At 38.2% G+C, this 20073-nt stretch overlaps 1 protein-coding gene and 1 pseudogene across 1 annotated transcript in view; one reads left to right on the top strand and one right to left on the bottom strand.

The window, feature by feature from the left end:
* Nucleotides 1-20073, top strand: part of SYNPR (synaptoporin) — a 148692-nt gene that overhangs the window by 52814 nt on the left and 75805 nt on the right. The window lies entirely within an intron of this gene.
* On the bottom strand, nt 16375-16473 carry LOC115937396 (U6 spliceosomal RNA; annotated as a pseudogene).

The raw sequence follows: 20073 nt of genomic DNA on the forward strand, positions 1-20073 counted from the left end.
TGACTTAAATTAGAGTTTTATCAGTTGCAAAGGAGAAAACTGGAAAGATTTAGGATATATTTAAAGGTATGGTCATAGAATTGGCTGATGGAAAGAATATATGGGAAGAAGGTAAAGCAAAGAGGGAATCAAGGTTTGGGGCCCAAGAACTGAGATGATAGTGGTAGCGGGTTGGTGGGACATGAATCAATTGTTCTATAATGGACATGTAAAGTTGAGATACTTATTAGATGCAATAGTTTTTGTTTTGTTTTTTTTAAACAAATGATTGAGTGACCTGTTGTCAAGAGCAATGGTAGGTAGACCAATCAGATTCCCTATTTGGAGAATTTGCACTAAGAAGCTGGAGAAAGGGAGGGGGTTGCAGATCACAAGTGAGGTGCAGTCAAAGCCAGAGAGGCTATGGAAGAGCCAAAATTATAAGGAAACAAATTCTGAGTCAGAATGGAAGCCAGTTGGAGGAAGGAGAATATCAGAGAGAAATAGAGAACTGTGTGGAATCATGTCCTGAGAGGGGGATGGGAGGTGAGCCATTGACCGAAGAGTTGCCTCTATCATTTTTACTTCTAGATCTGTCCACACATGTCCTTCTGAAAATAGACTCTTTTTCTTGATGTAACTTAAGTAGGTCTCTGTTTCTTTCTAAAATACTAACCTAATTGAGATAAATGTCTCAGCACACTGAGGACCACCAAGATGAATAAAGTCATTGTCCCCAAGGAGTTGACAGCATAGTGAAGAAGGAAATATAATAATACAAAGAATTGTTATGTAAAGCCAAATGGAATAATGTTGAGGGTGTAAAATACTTTAGTCACCATTGGTGTTACCTATTCTTTTTTAAGCAAAGAAAAAATTACATGTACAACTTGTCCCTTAGAATCTGCACCAAAATAGAAACTACAAGTAATAATTTCTATTAGGAAATATATGGCATTATATAAGGTGGTCTCTCCTAAATTTCGGTTTGGTTTTTACCATATGTACTTACCACCTGGGCTGTTATTTACTTAACATTTTCATTTGGTTAAACTCACTTTTGTAACTTAATACATACTAAGCAATAAAGCCCTTGAAATAATGGTTTGCTGTACTCCATATATTTTTCTAATATCCATAAAGATAAATATTGACTGCAAAAATAAAGAGCACTCCTGCTTATGGCTAAAATCATATCACAACGACTAGGGCTACTTGTACCAGATTCTTGGGAACACTGACTTATAGAAAAGCATGCTAGACTCAGATTAACAAAATCTGACTTTGGACTTGGCTCTTTCAACAAAGAGCTACTATGCGATCCTGGACACGTCAATCTCTTTTTCCCTCAATGATAAAATGAACATATATTTCGTCTGCCCTCCTAATGTGATTATAAGGATCACATAAGTCAGAATACATCCAAAGCGTTGCAAAAGATAAAGTACTCAACAAATGGCAGTCCTTATTTTAAATGCAGTTATTGTAATGATTGTACATGTGGGTTCCTGATATAAGTGCCACTTGGGCAATGCTGGCATTTAAAACCAAAAAGAATATTTTCTCCTCTAATCTGTGTTCCAGAATGATCCAGCTCTTTCTACTAAACTTACCTTCACTTATTATTAGAACCACACAATTTGGATTGTGCTCAAAATAATTTCTAATTATTTCTAGTAAGCAAGCCTTGTCTTTCCAAGTGTTTAAGGTAGTCCCCAGAAAAAGCACCTTCTTTTGTCCAAAATGAGTTATGTATAAGTAGACTATACATTATAGTAAATAGCATGGCATGAGCAAAGATTTAGTTCCACTTATTGGCTACAGTCTTTGTATAAGATAATTAAGCTTTCTGAATCTATTTCTTAACTTGGAAAAATGGAATTAATAATCCCTATCTTATAAGGTTTTGGGGAAATTTAATGAAATAATGACATTTAATTGGTTAACATTAGTGCCGGACCCATAGCAAGCACTAAATAAGTATGGTCCAGTATTACTGCATTGAATGAGGGATGAGAAGCACTATCCACATTGGTGAAACCTGTATTAGGAGTCTACAGTTCTGAGTATCATAGGACCCACCACCTAGGGTTATCCTGAGAATTAAGTGAAAATTCTCACATGTGAACAATGTCTGACACATGGTAAGTGCTTTTTAATAAATGTAAGCCTTTGTTATCATCATTAGTCTTTGTTACCTCAGTGTTTATCATAGTGAGTCTTACTTTAGATAACCTGGGGTATAATGACTTTAAGGACTCTTAGTTGTAGAAAATTGTATGTTGAATCCGAATTGATTGTCTATATTGTTACCTAGGGTCTGTTCAAAATACTGTAAGAATTTAGTATAATATTAGAAAATAATAGACATTCAAAAGATACTACTAGATAAATAGGAGAAATTAGGTTTGATTTGAATACCTAAAGCTCTTTATTGATAAAGATCTAGACTTGCTATTATATACTAGTTACATGTGACTACTGAACATGTGAAGTGTGCCTAGTCTGAATGAAGTTCTGCTGTAAGTGTAACACGTGAGATATCAAAGACTTCGTATGAAAAAAATTTAATAATGTTTTATATTGATTAGACATTGACATGGTAATATTTTAAATATATTGGTTTAAATAGATTATTTAAATTAATTTTACCTGTTTCTTTTTATGTTTCAAGTGTAGCTACTAGAAAATTTAAAATTACACATCCATCTCCCATTGTGGTTTGCATTATATTCATATTGAATGGTGTAAATCCAAGCCATTTTATAGTTCAAATGTTGACAAAATATCGTGGCTCATCTCATAATTGTACAATATAAGAATGGCCTTTTTCGAGGGAGACAAACCATAAGAGACTCTTAATCATAGGAAACAAACTGAGGGTTGCTGGAGGGGAGAGGGGTGGGGGGATGGGGTAACTGAGTGATGGACATTAAGGAGGGCATGTGATATAATGAGCACTGAGTGTTACATAAGACTGATGAATCACTGACTCTACCTCTGAAACCAATAATACATTATATGTTAATTGAATTTAAATTTAAAAAAAAAGAATGGCCTTTTTGCACCTTAAATAGTAGCAAAGTTTTTTTTTTGAAAATTTAATGTCAATTGGTTTTGGGCTACTTGTCTGTTGAAGCCACTTTCTAAAATTATTTTATAGCAAGCCATAATTTTAAGGGGGTAGAGTTTTGGTCATCTAGTTCCAGTTTGGGGGATTTTCTTTTAAGATTTGTATTTTAAGTAATCTCTACACCCAATGTGGGATTCAAGCTTACAACGCTGAGATCAAGAGTCCCATGCTCTACCAACTGAGCCAGCTAGCACCCCTGGTTCTAGTTTTGTTACTTGTTTATACCTTGTTATAGTTTAAATATGTTATTTTGTAACATAAATAAAATTTAAGATAGTTGTTTCCACTGGATTAAAGAGTATAGAAAAATGAGAGTGTCCCCCAAAACTAACAAAATAATAACACACAAATGAATAATGTTATAATTACATAAATGATCTTAAAGGGGAGTCAGTGACTGGAATTAGGTGATAAGTCTGAAAACACTATCAATGATACTTTGATTATTTTATATGAATAGGATATTGCTTTCAGTCATACCCAGCAATAATGTAGATTGCAGGTTACCATGTTCTAGACAACATTCCATATTAATTTGTGAATCCAGTGGATTTTTATTAAAAATAATTGTACATAAAATGCACATTCCCAAACCTCCATCAAGTAGACAGTATGTATGACAGGATGACCTTTTAATGAGTTAATTTAGTTCACTTTTGAAATGAAAAATTTTACAAAATAATGTGTTGGTAACTTTAAAAATCTCATATGAATACATGTGTTTTGGCCATGCATATACATGCTTTTGAGGAAGTTATAAAATGAAGAGCCCTTGTCGGCTAAGAGTAGAGAGAAACTACAGTTACTTTACAGAGATCTTGCAAACAGCATTTCAGAAACTTTCTAAGCACCCAAAATAGCTTTCTGTAAAGAGATACTAAGCACCAACTTGCTTTAGTTTAGGATTTGTAATTCACAAAATAAAGCAAATGAGACATCACCTGTACTATCCTTCTTTGTTCTTACAGGATTTTAACAATTTGATTTCCTCCAAATTTACAAATAAATTGCTTTTCCAAAATTCATTTATAAGTCATCATTTTCCTCTTGCAGTGTAAAGTATGTTAGTTTCCAAGACTAGCCTACTAAAGCTCCTGTAGTACTAAAATGGTATGCATTTACAACGAACAACATAGATGCCAGATAATTAATTAAGAGGTTGCTACAAAACTGAATATGATCTTTAAAATATGTCTGGAAATCCATGCTTGAAGAAAAGCAGTTTTTAATTAGCAATTGAAGAGATGGTAAGAGGGACTTCTTTGGACATTTTGAAAGCTGCTTTGGGAACTTTGAAGGGCCTTAGAGGTTAATGGCAAAGGTTCTTTATGACATCTAATAGTGTTTCTAAATGTTAAACTGTCTTATCACCGACAGGGGTATGTCTCCCCCCACCCCATTACTCTTACACTCACTAGTTGTGATGAGTTTCTTTGCTCATGTGGACAGAGGGTATGGGGGAAGGGAGGAAAGAGCAGGACAGTATAGAGAGATTTCTGAGATGGTTAAGAAAGAGGTGAAAGAAAGAAAAAGGAAGTTATTAAAATGATTGCATGTGAGTAAAAGACAGTAACTGAACTGGGAAGGAAGGAGGAAGAAAGAATATGTGGGATATACTCTAAGTGAATGATAACAATTCCCATTTACTGAGCTTCCACTCTGTTCAAGGACTGTGTCAAGTGCTTTTCACACCTGTAATTTTCACAATTAAAGGCAGTCCCACTTTTAAGTGAGAAAACCAAAGCTCAGAAGTTTAGATGTTAGACTGAACCACATGGAATTGCCATTTACCAATCAAAGCCATATGAATGTTGGCAATTCCATGTGGTTCAGGACACAGAACTAGTAAATTTTGAAATGAGGATTCCAATACAACTATACCTGGCTCCAGAACACTAACTCTTTTTCCTACTTTCCATACTTCTACATAACATTGGAGGGAAGAGAAAATGAGTTATGGGAGAAGCTTGCATCAGACAGGACCCTATTCTTTCCATGACAGTGGCCCCATCCGGGAAGGAACGACTGATAGCTTTTTAGAGTAAGGTTGAGGGTTGGATAAAGAGCAGGACCAATCATTTGAATGCAGAAGTTATTTGAATGTCTGCTATTTGTATCTTTTGAAAGTTGTCTACATTAAATACTTTATATGCATTAAAAGAGTTAATCCATATAGTGAAGGCCATTTCTACAATAGCATGCTTACATTGTAAAGTGGTAAATGATAAACATTTTAATCTCTCCTCAACCCTTCAAAAGATTTATCAGTTATCAATAGTTAGTGTCTTTAAGCAAATTACTCAGTTCCAACTGGCTCTAAGTTTCAGTGAACAGCTTCCAACAGCGAGATGAGTTCAATCGATGACATTAATGTCTTGTGAAGGGCCTTCTTTGTAGACCTTTTTATTGATTTTTATATTTACATGTCTCCAAAGATTTCATTCCTGAGCTGAAACCTCTACCCATCAATAAATGTACCTCCATCTGTTGTTCTGGGCTTACTTGTCATTCTTCCTGGACATTATCACAGTGCAGAGATTATTCTTGCACGCATTACCAACTTCAAAGTTGGACCTTGCTTTTTTCCTCCCTCCTTTTTCCTCTTCCTGACGTCAGCCTCATAGAGCAAATCTGTGAGAGGAATTACTGATTGGACATGAGCCCAAATACCCTGAGTAGACAGTGGGAAAGACCTGAGGTGGCTGATGGAGGACACATGCTACAGGAATGTTACAATTCCTACTTCTCAGCAGTGTTCCCCAAAAGGAAACATTTGTGACTTTGCATGCAGCATGTCCTGAATGTCCTTTGAGGAACACTGCTTTTTCCCCACTAACTAGATAAGTTTGGGCAGTGATCCTCAAAATGGCTCTTGAGAAACATTAGTCCTATTAAATGCTCTTCAAAGAAAGGAGTCACGCAATTTCAGAAAGATATCTGCACTTCCATGTTCATTGCAGCACCATTCATAAAAGCTAAGACATGGAAACATCAGTAGATAAATGAAGAAAATGTAGTGTGTGGGGGTCACATTTATATATGTGTGTGCATGTATACGTATATATTACATTTATATATATTATATTTACATATATAAATATATACACAATGGAACATTATTCACCCATAAAAAAATAAATCTTGCTACTCGCGACAGTATGGATGGACCTTGAGGACATTCTGCTAAGTGAAATAAGTCAGAGGAAGACAAATACTGTATGATCTCACTTATATGTGGAATCTGAAAAAGCCAATTTCACAGAAACAGAGTAGAATGGTGGTTGCCAAGGGTTGGAAGTGGGATAAATGGGGAGATGTTGGTAAAGGATACAACCTTCCAGTTATAGGATGAATAAATTCTGAGGATCTGATGGACAGCATGGTAACTATAGTCAGCAGTACTGTATTGTGTACTTTAAAGTTGCTAAGATCTTTAATATTCTCAACACACACACACACACACAAAGGTCATTAGTGAGGTGATGGAAGTGTTAACTAACCTTATTGTGAAAATTATTTTGCAATATATACATATATCAAGTTGTCTTGTTGCATACCTTAAACTTAAACAGTGTTATATGTCAGTTATATCTCAATAAAGCTGGATGAATAAATAAATATTAATGAGAGACTGGGAAAAAATAAGGAATTCAAATACTGTTGAGAAACACAATGTACTGGCATCCTTCACAATGTACTTTGGAATGACAAGGCTCTGATAAGTCCTGCAGTAGAGAAATCTGTTTAGTATATTCTTCCCTCAACTTCCTAGTGCTAATATCTCATAATACTTATATATAATTGTAAGACCAGGAAAAACTAGGAACTGTCACAGATTTAAGGAGACAAAAGAGGCATAATAACTAAATGCAGTGTGGGATCCTGGATCAGAATCTGGAACAGAAAAAGGACATTAAAAGGAAAATTGTTGAAATTTGAATAAGGTCTGTAGTTGAGTTAAAAGTATTATGAGATATTAACACTAGGAATCTGGGGGAAGGTTATACATTAACTATATAATTTTCTGCAAATTTTCTGTCAATCTGAAATTAGTTCAAAATAAAAAGTTAAAAAATAAAGGTAGCAGGAAAACAAAGAAAAAGAAATGATGAGACTGAGAAATTCCAGCACTAACCTATAAAAATACAGTGTGGGGGTGCCTGGGTGGCTCAGTTAGTAGAGCATGTGACTCTTGAACTCAGGGTTGTGAGTTCAAGCCCCACATTGGGCATGGAGCCTACTGGAAATTTTTTTTTTTTTAAATACAGTATGAGCCATGAATATGAGTCACAAATGTCATTTTAAATTTGCTAGTAGCCAAATTAAAGGAAGTAAAAGGAAATGAGTAAAATTGATTTTAATAATATCAAAGACATTATCATGTCAACATGCACTCAACATAGAAAATTGCTAATGAGATCTTTTACATTCTTTTTTGTCTTAAGTCTTCAAAATCCAGTATCAATTCAGACTAGTCCCTTTTCAAATTGTCAATAGCCAGATGTGGCTGGTGACTACCACATTCTCTGTGCATCTTTTATTTCTGCTGCTTTCTACAAGGGTTTTGTTCTTTCCCACTATAAAGTCCTCCTTCCTTCCTTCTCTCACTTATGAGCATTAATATGTTCCAGGCATTGTTCTATGCACAAAACTGACAAAAATTCTCAGCTTCTCAAGAGGAAGTGACTGACATAAAAAGTAGCTGTAGTAAATAAGTCAATTATATAGTAATAGGTAAGTGCTATGGGGTTGGGGGGTACAGAGCTGGGTAAAGTGACTCAGATGGGCTGGAGGTACGAGTTAACTGAGGCAGGATCTATATCTGAACCCAGCTCACCTTTGGCTGCATTCTGATTCTTTCCATTCTTTAGTTTCAGCAGACTCTCTTGAATGGAGGGAACAATGAGCGGGTAAAAATGATGCCCTGCTTTTACTTATTTGGTACTTAATAATGAGTCAAGTCCAGCTCAGCCATAGACGAGACACTCAACTATTGTTTTTCAACATCTGGTTCAGCAGAAAACAGAGGGTTTTGAAACTGTGCCTCCCGCTGCAATTTCTTGATGTGAGTCTAAAAAGGTTTGATCAAGGGGCGCCTGGGTGGGTCAGTTGGTTAAGCCACTGCCTTAGGCTCAGGTCATGATCCTGGAGTCCCGGGATCGAGTCCCGCATCGGGCTCTCTGCTCGGCGGGGAGTCTGCTTCTCCCTCTGACCCTCCCCCTTCTCATGCTCTCTCTATCTCATTCTCTCTCAAATAAATAAATAAAATCTTTAAAAAAAAAAGGTTTGATCAATAAAGTTTGATTCTTTCCTTGAAATTTGAATAATTGCCTACAGCATGGTGAATTTAACATCTTAAAAATTATTACTTCTCTATAGAAGAACTCTATAGAAGAGTTGAGTTTTGTTGATTTTCTTTGTAACAGAGTTTGAGGTTCCTTGTTTGTTTTTTAAACCTCTGGGCAATAATGTCTACTCATTGAAATGCCTCCCCTTCTCAGTTCCTTATGCTCTGGGATATTAGAGTAGAGTGGCAGTCAGAAATATGTGTAAGTAATCCCACATCTCTGCTTTTCAGAATCTGAGATAACCTTTAACAAGTTAAAGGGCAGGAGGCATGATAGAGAGAGAGAGAGACAGACAGAGAGTATGTGTGTATTTGTCCTGCACCTGATTATGCAAGGTGCCTGTTGGAATGCATGGTATTGGGCCTAGCCCCAGATCTCCAAATTCCAAATCTTGGGGAGGAGGGGGAGGGAGGGAGAAATCTGAGAATCTGCGTGGTTAACAAGGTTCCTGAGTGATTCTTATGTCCTCTGGGCATTGAGAATCACGGACCCAGGCACCAGAAAGGCCCACATTTGAATCCTGATGCCTCTGCCAGGGCGCTCCGATGGTCTCTTTTAGGGAAGTGACACCAAACTGCTCTGTGCATGTTGGTGGGTTCTCTATCTATGAGGACTTGTCACAAAGAGAAAACAAGGGAATTAAGATCCAGCATATTGCATCCCACTGTGCCAAGTCCAGTAGGAGAATTCTTTGGAGTTCTTAACTGTGACATTTTAACAAACTTCTGTTCCCATTTTTTAATGCAGTTGGAGTCAAGGCTGCTTTTGTCTCTTTGTTTTGCTAAGGGAAATGCAGGCATTTGTTTCTGCTCCTTTTTCTTTTAACTTGGATTCCCATAATGCACATATTTATAGTCTGAAGATGCAAGAAAGAGAACTAGGACAAACTTGTGCTTTCAAGGCCTGTCATGCGGACCCAGACAGGGACATGTCCGGTCTGTGGAGATGAGCCAGCAAGTTCTTTGTCTCTCTGAGCATAGGCCTTTTATCATCTGCAGTCCCATCTAAATAGCTTTCTTAAAGGATAAAATATATTATCAGGACCTAAGAAGCAACTTGTAATTATGAGCTCTCCAATGGACTCATGTACTATTTAAAAGCACCAAATGAAAGAGAAACATATGAGGTTTCTGCCCCTTAAGCTGGACCTTGGAGCCCTGGATGAACTTACTTTTAATGTAACAGTCTCTTATTTTTTCTTCACTTTTAAAATTACACAAGTAATACATGCCTTTGTACAATATTCATACAATACAATTAAGTCAAAAATGAAGGCTACCTCATATCAGCCACTCCAATTCTATTATCTGCAATTCTAGATGTTTCTAGACATATATAAATACATATGAAACATACACACACACACAAGTAATTAGAACTCTTTAAATTGTAATTGAGAGAAATGCAATTCAAAAATGTTTTAAACAGATGGGAGGAATCTCTTCACTTGCATAATCTTACTGAAGTGAGGTATATTGGTTTCAGGAATGGCCAGATCAAGGAGCTCCAACAGGGTGATTTTAATTTCTCTCATTTCTCTATCTCTTGGCAGTGCTTCATTTTTCCCTCCTCAGTGGGCTTTCTCCATGTGTTAGAGAGGATAGCTATCTGCAGACCTGGATTTACTCCAGATTTGGGACAAAATAATGCCCACCCACCAATGTCATTGTCATCCCCTGAACCTACAAATATCCTGCCTGACATGGTAAAGGAGAATTAAGATTACAGATGGAATTAAAATTGTTAATCAACTGACTTTAAACCATGGATGTTATCCTGGATTTTCTGGGTAGACCTGAAGGAATCACAGGGGTCCTTAAAGGTGAAAGATGTAGGTAGCAGAATTAGAGTCAGAGAAGGAGATGTAATGATGGTAGCAAGATTAGAGAGATGTAATGTGAGAAAGATTTGAACTTCTGTTGCTGGATTTGAAGATGGAGGAATGGGACCATGAGCCAAGGAAATGGATGGCCTGTAGAAAGAGCTAGCTGGATGAGGCAAGGACATGGATTCTCCTAAAGAGGCTCCAGAAGGGAACACAACCTACCTGACACCTTGAGACTTGTGTCATACTTCTCACCTACAGAATGATCAGATAATAACTTTGTGTTCTATTAGGCCACTAAGCTTGTGGTAGTTTGTTCTAGCGGTCATAGAAAACTTAATCAGAGCCTAACAGGCAAGAGACTTTTTCTCCTCAAAATCCAAATTTTAAAGATCTTTGGAAGACTTCTGACTAGCCATCTTGGTTTTCACCCCAATCTCCATTCCATCACTGTGGTTAGCAGATACTATGATTGTCTAGTATCTGTGTCTTATGGCACAGAAAGGGGATTGAGAGACTGATTGGCAGTCCCCCTTCTTGGAATCACATTACTGACATCAGAACAGAGAAATTCCTCGAAAGGAGGATTGTGTGGGTTTGTTGTTTATAGTCTTTTTTTTTAATGGGCTAATGACATGTATTTTGTTCTATAATCTGCTTAATTATCTTTGCAAAATATTTTGGAGATATTTCCATTTCAGTTCATGTAGGCCCTACTTTGTTCTTTTTAGTAGCTGCATGTTATTTCTTTGGGTAGATGAACCAAATTTATTTAACCAAGTCTCCTGTTAATGGACACTTAGTATGTTTCCAATCTTTGCTTACAAAGAAGACTGAACACTGTATCCTTCCATATTCTCTCTGCATGTTATAGGACTTTTGTTTTTGCTCAACATTGGTAATATGATGGAAAGAGAACAAGGACAAATGTAGTAGGTTGAATAGTACCCTCCCCCTTCCCGCAATATGTTTACATCCTAACCCCCTGTACCTGTGAATGTGCCCTTATTTGGAAATATGGGCTTTGCTGATGAAATTAAATGTCTCGAGATGAGATCATTCTGGATTTAGGGTGGGCCCTAAATCCAATGATGAATGTCCTTATAAGATACAGGAAAGGAGAACACACAGAGACACGGGGAAAGGCCATGTGAAGATAGAGGCAGAGATTGGCATGATGCCACTACAAGTCAAGGAATGCTAAGAATTTCTGGCAGCCACCAGAAGCTAGGGGAGAAGGATGGAAGAAATTCTCCCTCAGAGCCTCTAGAAGGAACCAATCCTGCTGATACCTTGATTTCTGATTTTTGGCCTCCAGAATTGTGACAGAGTAAATTTCAGTTGCTCTAAGCCACCCAATTTATAGTAATTTGTTATGGCAGCCCTAGGAAACTAATACATAGGTTTTGAAGGCAACTGATTCTCCTGTATGCCTTCCTTTGGCTTGTGACCAACTCCCAATCACCTGGGAAGACAGAGACACGGCAAGTCAGATCATATGAAGCTGTATAGCATACAGAAGTTGTTTTAATTTCTATTTCTTGTGAATGTACTTTGTGAATTTCATTTTCTAGTGTCATTTTGTCTAAACAAATGACAAAATTAGTTTACACTTCAGAGTCAGCTCCCAATGGATATATGGAAGGGAGGCAGATCCAGTGGAATACAAGAGGCAAAGCAAAGTGAAGGCTTAGGCAGAATATTTCTCCCCAGTGATCCACAGCATCAAAGACCTTTAATGGTTGTGCATAAGAAGAAAAAGTAATAAAGCAAGGAGGGGAGGAAGGAAAGAAAGGGGGGCAGGGAGAAAGTGAGGAAAGAAGGACAGATGAAATAGACCATGATTATGACAAGTGAGGAACCTTTGAATGCCCCATAGGGCATCTTGCAAAAATGAATCCCTTTATATTTAATTCATAAACACAGGTGAAAATGCTCCTAAAGTTCTTGGTGTCCACTACAGTGATGCAAGCTGGCCAGCCCACAACTACTGTTTCAAGTCAGATATCAGAAATGCAGTGAGCAATATTCCAAGCAGAGAGCTAGGAATCTGATACTTTTTGATCAGTATAGCACCAAAAAAAAAAAAAAAAAAAAAAAAAGGCAATAAGGCTCTGTGCCTGCAGGTATGATCAAAGTACACAGGTCTATGTTTACTGCCTTGCATTTTTTCTCATCTGCCTTCTGACATGTGTGAATTTGGGGCCAGGAAGCTTACACTTGGTAATGGGCAGCTGTATTTTAACTGCAGGTCTGCATGTTTTGGTAAGGAGAAAAAAAAAAGAAAGATGTTGAGATGCCTGTCTACAGGATGGGCAGGTATCACTGCACACTTTTAAACCTGTTGAAGGAGACAGAGTAAGTCATAGGAAGTCACGGAAAATGGAGCAACTCTAAAAAATTTCTACATCTTACGCCTACTGAAGTGTACCTATTTTGGCTTTCAACTTCCCAGCGCATAAATGGCCTTGGTTCCTACCACTCCCATTTCTGGATCCCTCCCCTCATCGTGGCTTATTGCAAATACCACTCTCCTTCTAACCTGGAAAGAACTTCAAGGGAACAGCTCACACATCTTCATAAGTTGGAATAATTAATATATGTTGTAGGAGGAGGCCATTTGGAGCCAGTAATCAAGTGAAGAAGTAAACCAGTGTTCACAAGAACTGGATCAACCGGGTTCCAAATAAGCTTTTTTTTTTTCCCCCTAAGCATTTTCCCTGAGTTCCTGATGAATAACCTTCTGCTCTTAGGATGCCTAAGACTTGCCCTTTTGATAGCCTCAGATGTGCTTGTTTTCTCACTGCATTTAAATTTGATCACAGGGCAGGGGCTGGCTGTCTTCTATGGCTTCCCCCAAGAATGTGAGTCTGTGATGTATGTTTAATGTTTTCCCTCTGTCACAGAGATAAATGTCATCGGTAATTCTGATTGGCAGGCCCCATGTTTAAGGCTTGTGGAATTATGTGAGTCCCAGGGCCACAGGAATTGTTCTTCATTCAAATATCTACAAAGCATAATTAAGTGGATTAATGATGTGGGGTTCTAGAAGCAATATGGTTTTGTAAAAATTTTGAGCAGCTTTCCCTTCCTCCATTTCTACTAATTTTATCATTCTTTTGCCCCCCCTTCTTTTTTTTGATTTGTGATTTTTGCTTTCAGCCCTCAAAACCTCTATGAGCTTATTATGGTATTTCCTTGCACTGAATGTCTCATTTGGCCCCTCTCGTTACTACCCCTTGGTTGATTTCCTCTCCTCAGTATCCAGAGGCCCCCTTGTGCTTCTCACATTAAATCTTCCACTCTTGTCATTGTCCTCCTCACTTTGCTTAATTAGATAATTTCAGAGACAGCTTTGAAGGCCCTAGGTGTTACTCCAGTGCTAAATGGGATAGTTATAATTATTATCTGGAAGACTGACATCAATATCATCAGCTTCTCTCTTCTTTTCCTTGTGCTAGGCATCTGGGTATGAATAATGAAAACAGTCTTTTCTTAAATGGAAAAATTATAATATAGTTATGTTCTTTTCCCTAAGTTGCCTGTTAATGGAAATTGAGGCATATCTGTGTCCTTTTGCCCTGTGTAAAGGAATAGAGATGGTTAGGACATGGTAATACGTATTGTGAATGATCAACGTCTTTGATTTTTTTTTTTAATGATTTCTGTTTTTATTACCAAACCAACAGAAACTTGTTGTAGAGAATTTGGATAATTCAGAAAAGCACACAGATAAAAAGACATATCATGTGTGTTTTCACCTTACAAATTTTATATGTACGTATGTGTGTATGAGTCTGTTATATTGATATTAATTTATTTTTACACACAAAAAGGGTCAAACTGAACATTTTTTCTAACTTACATATTAAGCTTAATGCATTGTGGACATTTAAATTAATTTTTTTTACATCAACATGACCATAGAGCCCCCCTTTATACAGATCTAACTAGTCCCCTATGAACAAGTATTTGGGTTCCAATCAACAATTAGTCCAACAATTAATTGTACTAGTATAAACAATGCTGCAATCAACATCCTTTATGCATAGCCATGATAGTTTTTTTTAAATAATTATTTCTTCAACAAAAATTTCTGAAGTTAGATTTGCTGTTTAAAGACATGAAATTTTAGTGAGTATTAGGTATACAGGAAAACACCCACCCAAAATTGAACTAACTCATGCTGTTGTCTTGGTTTGGGTTAGAAGAGAACACTCCATGTCAAAGAAGCTCTTTCCCAGTCTTTGCTTACCTTGGACAACAAACACGGGATTAGTTTTTTTTCTGGTTACATATATTTTGGAAATGTCAAAGACCATGACCTTTCCTCCCTTCTAAAACTCCCTTCTAGCACTCAGTTTTGCAGTTTAATATGTCAGAGCAGAGTTCCAAAAACCATGATTAGTCTGCATCTAACTTAGTTCTATTTATCTTCTCTCAATTTTTTTCTTTCTTTTTTTAATATCAGTTTGGTATACATTTGCCTTTCCAAGTGTTGTTAGAAAGCAACTTTTCTCTTGTTTTACATGTGATTCATGTTTTCATTAGAATCCTTAATGTATTCAAATATTCTTCTCTTTTTACCTAACAATATAATATATATTATCTATGGGATGTCATTTAAGCTCCCTTGCAAAATCTGTTTATAAAAGCAAGACCTATTTGTTCAGGGAAGTTAACATTCTGACTCAAAGGGAAAATACCTGAGGGTCTCAGAGGGATCTACCTACGTGTGTCTAGACTGAATTCTGAAGTAGAATTCTGACATCTCTAGACCCAGATGTTCTATAAACCAAACAGTGGACTCGTTGAGCTCATATCCATAAACTGAGAACTCTAACAAATATGAGGTCACTATGGCATAGGGGGTAAAAGCACAAATGGACAGCTTTAGAACCAGTCTTACCTCAAAGTCCGATTTTCCTTTTCGTTATAATGGAGAGACACTAATATTTATTTGGAGAATCACTATGATGGTTAAATGAGCTGATATGCTTTCAAGTGCTTTATAATAAGGTGCTTGGCACATAAATTATATCTCAATGTATGATCATGGAGGAAAAGATATTTTAAGAAGCAGATAAAATCTATATTAAGTGAATTTGTACTGGAAACGCATAAAAGGAGTATAAGAACAGATTCTCCTAATATAGAAATCGAGGATATAATATCCCCTTTTTTCTTTACTATAAAAAGTGCTAGGAACAATCTAGAGCCTTCCTAAACTCAATTTTAACCAATTAGCAGCAGAACTTCTTTACTTCTTACAGAACCATGCCCCTCCCCATTTGAGAATCTAATAAAGCTTTGAATTCTCGATAGAAATATGCACATTCATGTCACATTTTCCAATCTGGGACACCAATCTATACCAAGTGAAAACTGCCCCCAAACATAAAGATTGTAGGCCATACTTTGATTTATCTGAACAAAGTCAGAAAGGAGAGGTTATGGCCATCTTGGGGCTGCAGATGGATATACCTGACTTCTGAGCTGGAGATTCTAATCATTACCATATGCTGGATACATTCTATGCCCTTGAGCACTCATAACATAGAAAGAAAGACAAATCAAGAAATAAATAAGTACGGCGCAGTGTGGCAAATGTGACAATAAGTGCATGTACTGAAAGGAATGATTTCATGGGAGTGGGGTACAAACCTCACAAAAATGACTCCTACTTCCTCTGATTTCACAAGTACAGCAGTGGTCCCAGGGTCTTTCAGAATCTTGGGAGATTCAGTGGATCACGTGGCATACATTGTGTCAATATCGAAGTCCCAGATTAGAGGGAACTCACAGAATCATGTTCTGTCCCTCTAAGTCCATCCCCCTTCTCTATAGGAGATACATGGAGCAAGGGAGTGTGGGTGAATGGAAGCTTAGCAGAAGACATACCTTCACCCTTTGCTTGGCACATGTGAGCTCATCTGTAATATACTAAAATGTCTATGATTCCCCCACCAAACCTTGAAATCTCTGAATTCTTGATTCCAAATATCCAGAGGAGGGAATGGACACATTTCACCTTGCACATACAGCCTTGTCTATGGAGGGCTCTAATAGCGTTCCAGCCCTGCTTATTCAACGAAGGGTTCTAACTTGTATGTCATCCTTGCTCGAGGGCCATGCTAATCCTCTCTGTATCCTTCCCATTTTAGTATATATGCTGCTGAAGTGAGCACAAATGGCTCTAACTTGGACAAGCAAGAAAGAAAGGGTACTAAGAAAATGGTCTGATCATTCAGTTACACTCAAGTTATATGGGAGCAAAATTAGGGTGATTTCTCCTACTTCTAAGGGCATTGCTAACTCCGTTTGCATAAGACCATTGCTGACTAGTATTTTCCCTCACACACACCTAAACTCCAATCATTGCCTTAGCACCTGCCAGCCTTGGGCACATTATGTAATAAGTTAACATGTACCGAATGCTGACTGTATATGTGGTAGTGTCCTTAGTGTTTTACATATGTGGACTTGGCCCACCCTCCCAACATTGTGAAGAAGAAATAATAATAATAATAATATCATTAGATGTTGCTCAGGATCACACAGCAAGTGGGTGGAGCTGGAAACAGAGTCCAGGGTCTTAGCCCCAAAACTCATTCCCTCATGCACAAGGCCATGGTACCTCCAGAACAGCAGGTCAGTCTCAATGTTTGTAAAAATGAGATGATGCTGACCATTCTTCAGGGCAGTGGTAGGATTAAATAAGATTGGTTTTGGCAATCAAGTAGTATCAAATAATAGGGTCCCTGGCCATGAAGGGAATCTTGTTGGAAGAATCCACAGGTGTGGAAGTCAGGCTGGCCACCGATAGTTCACTGTCACACACCACTGATCGTGGCAAGTGAATCCACAGTGCTTTTTATTTATTCTCTTTTTCTCATCTTTCTGCCTTCTGTTCTCTTCTATACTACTTGCAAGTGTCTGTTTAAGTGAGTTAAGATGATGGCATTTCATTTTCTTGTGGTCTTCATTTCTGGCTATGTGGATCATTTTTAGTCAACAAATGAGTTGGCTTTCCCAAAACCGCCTGGGTTGACATTTTTCATTTGAATTGTAATATGTTCTTCCAAAGGTGAATGATCAGAAACTATTGTCTACAAGTCAACAATACACTCAGAGGCAGAGAGCCAATACAGTTTTCTTTGTTGCTTTAATTACTGTGTGTGCTTAGGTTTTTTGGATTGTCATTATTCTTGTTGAAAGGAATTGAATGCACATAAGTAACTCTTCCATAAATATTGCTTGAGCCCTGCATAATGCAAGGCTAGCCCTGAGCTAAGAGCAAGGGACTACCAGATAAATCAAAACTGGGGTTAGATCCTAGCATGGGGCAGGTAGTAGGGGAAAGACAACAGGCTGAGAAAGATAGATGAGACAAAGAGCTACCATCCATTAGAAGGGTGAAGGTAATGGGCTGTGGTGGCTTAAAGAGGAGAGAGATTGCTTCCATCAGGAATGATCATGGAGGGCTTTCTAAAGTTGGTGGCAATTGAATAGGACCTTGAAGGACATAGAGAATGTGGACTATGGTTGGTAAACCAGAAAGGGTGAAGGACATCCCAGTTTTGCAGAACATATCTGGAGAGTAGCATATGATTATAGAGACTTTAAGAAGAAGGTTAATTTTTATAAAGAAAAAATGACCTCATTTGCTAGGAAATAAATAGGGAATTAATCAGATTAACAGCTCTGAACTCATTTCTCACCATTCTTCTCTGGCTCACAATTCCTCCAATACACTACTGCCTCAGGGCCTTTGCACTTGCCATTCCCTCTGATCTGAACATTTTTCCTAGATTTTTGCTTGGCCAGTTCTGTTTTGTCTTTCACATCTCAGTTCAAACAACCCCTCTTAGCGAGAGCGTGACCTCTGTGATGAGGTTGCCCTCCCTCACCCCCTGTTCATGCCACCCCTTCATCTACCCACACACATACACCTCCTCAGCAGTCACTTACTATGACAGCATCCTTGTTTGTTTCATAGCACTTTCCATACTGTCTTGTTTAATACTCTATTCCTGGCACAGAGAATCTCAACTCCAATATATTCCTAACCCATGTAGCTACATCACATCAAAATACTAGTTTTCATGCAATCCCAGAGAGCTGAAACTCTTGATTTTTCCTTCTATAAAAGTGGATGTGAAAATGCTTGCTTCCCTTCAAGTAGTGGTTCTCAGCCTGGTGCACATTAGAATCACTTTGGAGCTTTTGAAACCCCAGATAATTGAGCCTTAACCCAGAATAATTAAGCCCGAATCTCTGCAGGTGAGGCCCAGGCCATGTCAGTATATTGCTCCCTAGCTGGTTCTTGTGGACAGTCCCAACTGAGAACCAATGCTTTGGAAGGAGAATGCAAGAGCAGGCACCTTCACTGCTGATAGTTCCCTTCCCTGCCTGCTCTGGCAGGGTGGGGGTGGGTAGCAGGATCAGGGGCACCAGATTATCCAGGTCCCAAACAAAGATACACAATCTGGAAAGCAGAAGCAATATACACTTCATTCCTTCATTCCACAGAGGGTTAAGGCATGTCTGCCTTGTGCCAGGTGCTGTCCCAAAGGGGTTCAGAGTTGAGTGAACTAGACAGAGTGGTCAGCATTCTACCCTTTAGGTCCCATAAAATGCTAACCTTCTCTTGGAGACAACACTGCTTGACTGCAGGGTTTGGTCGTGAACCAAGTAGGATGTTCTAATTAGAAGTCCAAAGGAATCTTTCCTCAGATCTTCACTTAACCAATGATGTTACTTCCTAGAGTTCAATAGCATGTTCCAGAAATGCCCATTCCTTTCAGAATATGATTCAGACTCATTGCCAGCATTTGTTTCTCCAGAGGCAATCAGGAAATCCTTCTCAAAAAAGTACAAGTTTGACAGGACCTTGAAAAAAATGGGTGATTTCAATTGGCAGAAATGGGAGCCAAGGCATTCCAGACAGAGGGGACACTGGAGTAAAGCCAGGCAGAATAGTAGCTGCAAATAATTTGGGAAAATGAGATCACAGGGCACTATGAAAAAAAATCTGTGGGCTTTACTGGAAAACTTATGTAACACTTCCTATTTGCTTGCTTTCATGTATTGTGTCCATGTCCTCACAGAGAGGAGCTTCAGGAAGGTATTTCTCTTTCCAAACAACCAATCTCAAATCCTTTTTCTTTCTATAACAAAAATATCTGGAAAACCCCATCCTGTCATTTCCATTGTAAGCACACAGCAATCAACTGCTGCCCTAGATTTGCATTAAAAGGATGCCTGACCTTAATTAAAAACTCCAGTAGGCATCTGGGTGGCTTAGTCAGTTAAGCAACTGCCTTCAACTCAGGTCATGATCCCGTAGTCCCGAGATCAAGCCCCACATTGGGCTCCCTGCTCAGCGGGGAGTCTGCTTCTCCCTCTGTCCCTCACCCCGCTCGTGTTCTCTCTCTCTCAAATAAATAAATAAATAAAATCTGCAGAACAAAACAAAACTCCAGAGAATGATGGTATTGCTTGCCAGAGTCCTGAGCAGCACTGTGGATAGAGACCTGCTCTCTATCAGCACCAAAAATCCAAATAAATCTACCCTCGGAACTATCAAAAGCCCAGCCAAAGCAAAAAGGCTCTTGATGCAGTCCTTCAACTCAAGAGCCAAAGTATCCTTAAAAAGAGATTTCCCCTGATAGCCAAGTGCATAAGCCTTCCTACTGCCTCTCCCCAGCAACCTCCTGATGGGTAATCAATGTCCTTTGCATGGCAGTATCCTGCTACTTTGCAGTATTGTGCCCCCCATGTGTGAA

Source organism: Leptonychotes weddellii, chromosome 1 (genome assembly GCF_054177405.1).
Source record: "Leptonychotes weddellii isolate Sample4059 chromosome 1, ASM5417740v2, whole genome shotgun sequence".
Lineage (NCBI taxonomy): Eukaryota > Metazoa > Chordata > Mammalia > Carnivora > Phocidae > Leptonychotes > Leptonychotes weddellii.